The sequence below is a fragment of the Moschus berezovskii genome, chromosome 9 (genome assembly GCF_049115385.1).
Source record: "Moschus berezovskii isolate FMDL1 chromosome 9, NW_MosBer_1.0, whole genome shotgun sequence".
In the NCBI taxonomy this organism is placed as follows: domain Eukaryota; kingdom Metazoa; phylum Chordata; class Mammalia; order Artiodactyla; family Moschidae; genus Moschus; species Moschus berezovskii.
This window is the reverse complement of record NC_142468.1, coordinates 94,413,397-94,419,478: the sequence shown is the minus strand read 5'-3', so window position 1 is coordinate 94,419,478 and position 6,082 is coordinate 94,413,397.

Here is a 6,082-nt window from a genome sequence, read left to right as displayed (position 1 = left end):
TGAGGCCACAGTAGCTCAGATTTCCTATCTTTAGGACCTCTGTTTTCTGCACAAAACCTATCCTCTCCTTTGCTCTGTATCTTGGTGGCTGGGCCTTACTCTCTTCCTCTTCCTCCTCCTCCTCCCAGCTATTTCTTTGGGATAAGGGAGGTGGAGGGAGAGCTAACAGCTCTCTAACTTGAAATCTATAAAGAGATCATAAGGAAATATAGTTTCCTTTAATGAGACAAAATCCAGATTCTTCAAAGTTAGCAATGTGAGAGAAGACAGCTGTTTCTCTGAATATCTGTTTCAGTGAAAGCCATCTCCTTGTTGAAATTCCTACTGCCAACCTTCTGGCCTTCAGGCTGTGCTCCATGTACCTAAAACCCTGAAGTTCTAAGAGACAAGTTGGATATTGCCAGTTTTACAAACTGTTAATGAAGAAAAACAGGAATATAAGCACAGAGACTACAAAAAGCTTTAAACAAGCCTGACTTTCAAGTATAGGCTTTTTAAAAATTGTTACAGCTTCTTGATTTATATGGCCTGTACTAGACTACTTGTTGTCTTTCATAATGTGTGTGTGTGCTTAGTCATTGGTTGTGGACTCCTTGTGACTGTAGCCCTTCAGGCTTCTCTGTCCATGGTATTTTCCAGGCAAGAATACTGGAGTAGGTTGCCATTTCCTACTCCAGGGGATCTTCCTGACCCAGAAATCAAACCCACATCTTGTGCGTTAGCAGATGGAGTCTTTACCCCGAGCCACCTGGAAATCCCCTATTAGGCAGTCCATCCTAACTGAAATTCCAGCCTCCTTGAAGGACCCTTGCAGCTCATCTGTATAGTATCAGAGATAGTTAACATTTTTCAGTTCTTATGAGGTAGGTGCTGGGCATTATGCTAAGCACTTTAATACTTTGCTAACACCTTGGCTTACTATGTTCTTGGTATTGTTGTAAGCGTTACACACATGCGGGCTAAAATAATTCTGTAAACAAGCCTATGAAGTAGATGCCATTATTCCCTTTTGTAGATTAGAAAGCAGACACAAAGGATAAGCCATATGTCCATATTCCACAACTAGTGCCAGGCAGCCTTACTCCAGAACTGCTGTTCTGTTTCTATGCTATGTAGCCTTTCAAACTTTACATTATTTTTTGATTTAAACTTGACAACAAAGATGGAAGATAGGTTTTTTTTAAGGGATCTTAAATAACGTGGGTAACGTCTCCCAACTGGTTAGTGGCCATGCTGGGTTTTTAACCAGAGTTGCTCAACTCCAGGACCTGAGCTCTTAACTCTTTACTTCTGCAGGGATTCTCAAACTGCTCCCACTAGTGTTCCAGCAATTGAATCTAGGTGCTTGGCTAAACAGCATTTTTGCTCAATTTTCAGAAATTGTTGATAGTTTTTTTTTTCCTCATTTGTAACCATTTCTTACAGTTCTTATCAGTGGCATCTGATGTTAACAAGTACTAGCAACTGACGGAATGAGAATAGACAGTGTGTGTTACCAGAAAAACTCAAAAAAAACCTGAACTGGCCTCATGGGAATCACTTGCTTAATAGCATATGCATAATAGTCTCTTAATGCCAATAAAACTAATGAAATTAAATATACCATTTTATACTGTTCTACATAATAGCAACAGGATTTTTTGAATCTGAGAAGTTTGAAAGCCATATAAGCATATCTGAAAAAATTCAAAACATGTACACTGTAAAACAAGCCTAATAAAAACCCGCAGCATTCCTTTAACAAGAATGCTTTTATTGCAGGGGAAATTGCATGGGGCCCTGAGTTCCTGGAGGGGAATCCTCCTACAGCCTGGAGTGGGAATTGAAGGATTGCCCCTTTCTCCCACCCAGGCCTGGCCGCCTTGGGAGTTGGGGTGGTGGAGCCTGTGAAAGCCAGGTCTGAGCAGGAGATCCTCTTTCTCCAAAGCCAGTACAGACATACACAGAGGTTGATGGTTGCCTCCTACCTTCCATGTAGTCCTGGACTCAAGCAGCCTTATTCGGTTAGACCTGGTCATGCTGTGTTAGGGCTAGGGCTGTGTAGACAACTATTTTCCTCAGTTAGTTCCAGGTGGAGAGTAGATGGCTGTGATTTCTGGATTGAAAACTTAAAACTCCTAGAGTTTAACCTTCCTCTTCCCTCTCACAGTAATTTTCCATTTTCTAAGCAGGGTGTGGCCATGACTCAGTTTGTGGTGAGAATGTGGCCATCCACAGGGGAGGAGCCTTCTGGATTCTGCCTTTCATTCTGGCCAATGGGGAGAGAAAGGGAAGAGTCTGGTGCTGAGTCATAACTGAGTTACCAGCATCTCACAGAAAGGATTCTGAGATGGAGGTTTGGGTGATGATATCTCAGCTTCTGGGATCCGTTTGAGAGTGGCGGGGAGGAAGCTTCAGGGGTCATGTAATTCCTTCAGAGCCCTTCTCCAGAAGAGGCGTGGGGGAAAATAAAGCAATTCATTTGAAGGGGCAGCAGTCTCTCTGGAATACAGAATTTTCCACAACTATTTCAGAGTCACCCTGCAGTGGGCCCAACGATGTCAACCTTTAAGTTAAAGCATTGCCTACAAAAATTATTTTATCTAGGAGAGAGACCAAAGTCGTCTTTGTCCAAGGATAAGTGGATCCGGTTAACTGGTAGCCAGCGAGCATGGAGGTGGAGACTAGAATACCATGCCAAGGAAAATGAGGATTATGATGGCATTGCAGCAGGAGAACTTCCTGGGGAGGGGGCATTTGATCTGTTGTTTGCTGATGCCTTTCTCTTTTTTTTTGGCAAAACTTCTCTATTCTGTTATTTTTTGGCCACAACAAGGAGCATGCGGGATCCTTAGTTTCCCAGTTAGGAGTTGAACCCATGCTGCCTGCAGTGGAAGGGGAGATTCTTAACCACCGGACCTTCATAGAATTCCCACTGATGCCTTTCTTGGTCTTCTAAATCTTGATTACTTTGGGGGACTGGGGTCTGCTTACCATTCCACTTGCATCATAAGGAGCCTGAGCTCTGGCTACGCTTGTAGGGAAAAAAGAGCGAGCCCAGGCCTCCATGGCTTGGTGGATAGGACTAACCCACCCTAAGGAAGCTTTGTCCTGTGATTAGTAATGGTTCTGGGCTAGAGAAAAACTGTTGGAGGTCCTGTTGGCTGAGACAGTGGAATGACCTGGAATGAACAAGGACTCCTCAGGAATCTCCCCTTTTCTTAGTGCTGATAAGACATTTCCTCAGGAGGGGGAACCTTAGATACATAGTTGCATTGAGAAAACATTTGTTTACTGTTCCTTTCCCCTGGAATGGCCTTCCCAGTGCCCATCTCTATGGTAACCAGTCCTCCAAGTCTCCCCCATGAATCTTTTTCTTTCCCCAACAGACAACCTGTTCTCTCTTTATCCCTTAACTCCAAAAGGTCAACCTTGTCTCCCTTCCAGGATCTGTCTGGGGGAAACTCAGAAATTAAGGTTTTCTGCCACCCTGGTGGGCCTGAAGAGATCTTGAGAATTGGAAGGAAGGTAAAGTCTACTTAATCTGGTTCTGGAAAGGGTATATGAAGTCCAAAATGGTAAGCACTTCTAAATCTGACATCCAGGCCAGTGGGCTGCCCTGGAAACCTGTGTTGGCCTGAGAGAAGTAACATTGCTGTTTTAGGCAGAGGCCAAGAGGTCACTTAATGGTAAAACCTGTAACCTTACCCTCTTCACCAGTGCCAAAGCTTGTCTTTAGGCTCCAGAGTTTGTTCGGGGATTGTTTGTTGACACACCTACCTTGCAAGGGAGTGCAAATGACCGTCAAGAGTTAAATTCCAGATACTGTGATTCGGTGGCTGAAAATCCAAACAGGTAACAAACACAGCAGTCAGCACCCTCACTGACACCTCAGTCCAGTGAACCTAGCAGCCCCTCCTCCTATCCTGCTAGCCCGTGGGCACAGTGGAATGGCTGGAAGCAGAGCCTAACTTAAGGGGGGGTCTGTATCCTCCCTCAGCCTCCCCAGTTTCCTGTAGCCCTGGGGTCACTTGTTGCTGGGTCAGAGGAATAAAGGTTCATTTCAGGAGGATGGCTCAGAGAAGGGCAAACCCAGTTAATTGAATTGGGACAGATGTTCTGGCACTAGTCACAAGGGAAAACCTCCAAAACTAGTGAATTCTCAAAGAGGATGCCTGTTGAGCCCTGTCCTATACCCATTCACATACATCAACTATCAAACCCCACCAGATGGAGCTAGAATTATCTGCAGTTTACTTTTAAGGAACTGGACTCTCACTAAATTACAGGATATGATTATAGGGCTAGTGAGTGGAATTGGAACTAAATGTGACGAACCCATGCTTGCTTCTATACTAAGCTGCTTCTCTGCACAGTAATGACAATCACCTTAAACTCTCACAGATTTTCACTGTGCATCTAATATGAGCAAAAATATTAGTGTCTGCGAAAGTTTCATTAATAATATATTTTTTAACTATTAAAAGTTTTAATTTTGTATTGGGTTAGAGTCAGTTAACAATGCTGTGATAGTTTCAGGTGAACAGAAAAGGGATTCAGCCATACATATACATGTATTCATTCTCTCCCAAATCTCCCATCCAGGCTGCCACATAATATTGGGCAGAGTTCCATGTGCTATACAGTAGTAGGTCCTTGTTGGTTATTAATGGACAGCATTTTTATAACTGTTGGAAGACCAAAATCTGTAACTGAAGTGCAATAGTTTGCCATCAGCTCTCCAGTTTAATACATGTGCTTTTCAATCATAGGAATATATCTAGATATAGATCTTTAAAATGCAACATAGTCCAGCACTGGCCAGAATAGTTGCCCCTCTAGTGTTGTTCAACACTGCACTTTGTTCTTCTTTAGTTGATGACCCAATATGGCCACTTAAGCCACCCTTTCTCTGGATAGAGAAAAATCTGATTCCCTCTGGTAAAGCATGATTTTTTTTTTCACCTCTCAGCAACTTCATGAGCTCTTACCACCTCAATAGCGAAGCATTCACTTCCTCTCTGCAACTGAGGGAACCAGAAACAGCTTATAGAAGAGATTAAAATATTTTATCTTAAACAAATTAATGTTGTTACTTTTTGTCAGCTTATCTGAGCTAACAGGAAAGCATAATGAAGGCCTGTGATTCAGCTGCAGGCAGGGTGTCTGCCTGAGCTGGTCACACCCATTGGTCTCTTTTTTTCCAGGAAAAGGAAAGAACCTAATAGTAGTCACGATTTTTAACGAGATTTTAAACATTGTATCTGCTCTCAAAATTTGGCTGAAAGAAGGCAAGAGTTAACAGTTGCTTCGTTGATAACTGTTGTTACCACTAGGAAATCAGAAAATGCCTTAAGGAAAAATACAAGAAAAACTCTAACAATATTGATTTACATACACAAGGTTGAAAACAGAAATTCTTACTTCGGCAGAGATTATGGGCTCTTACGTTCTGACATTTCCTGATATGGTTAGTTCTGCACTAATATTAATACCTTCTATCCACTTTCTACTCTCAGGCACTCGCTCCGCAGGACTCCAGTCCCTACTAAAGTCTTCACATGGCCTCTACTTGTCCTTCTTTGTTCTAAACCCTAAGAACAAAAGGGCCTCGCGCTCCCGCTCCTAGCACACTCCGCCCTCCCGCGTTCTCCCCGCCCTCCCGCGTTCTCCCCCCGTTCCAGGGTCGGAGCCCCTTCTAAGGCGGCCGGGACTTCCAACATCCCATGAGTCTACATCCCCCACCCCGCCTCTGACTTCGGTTCAGTCTTCGGGGCGTGCGCTGGGGCGGGCACCCGGGCCAGGGGATTGCTGCCCGGGGACCCATAAATCTGGGCACTATCTGGGTAGGCCAGGGCCACTCAGCTGGGGTGGCCTGGGCCAAGGGTCAAGAGAACACCTGGTCCAGCATTCCAAGTTGGCTGCAACAGGTGGCCCGGGCGCCTGGGGGTCTGGGAGGGAGGTCTTCAGCGCTCCGAGGGCGGGTCCTCCTGTCTCGTCGCTTCCCCATTGGGCCCTAAGGAGTCTCAATGCTGCGAGTTTCATTTTTCGTGTCCTTCCGCCACGGAATGTAGTCCTCCCTCAAAGGGCAACCTGATTCCCC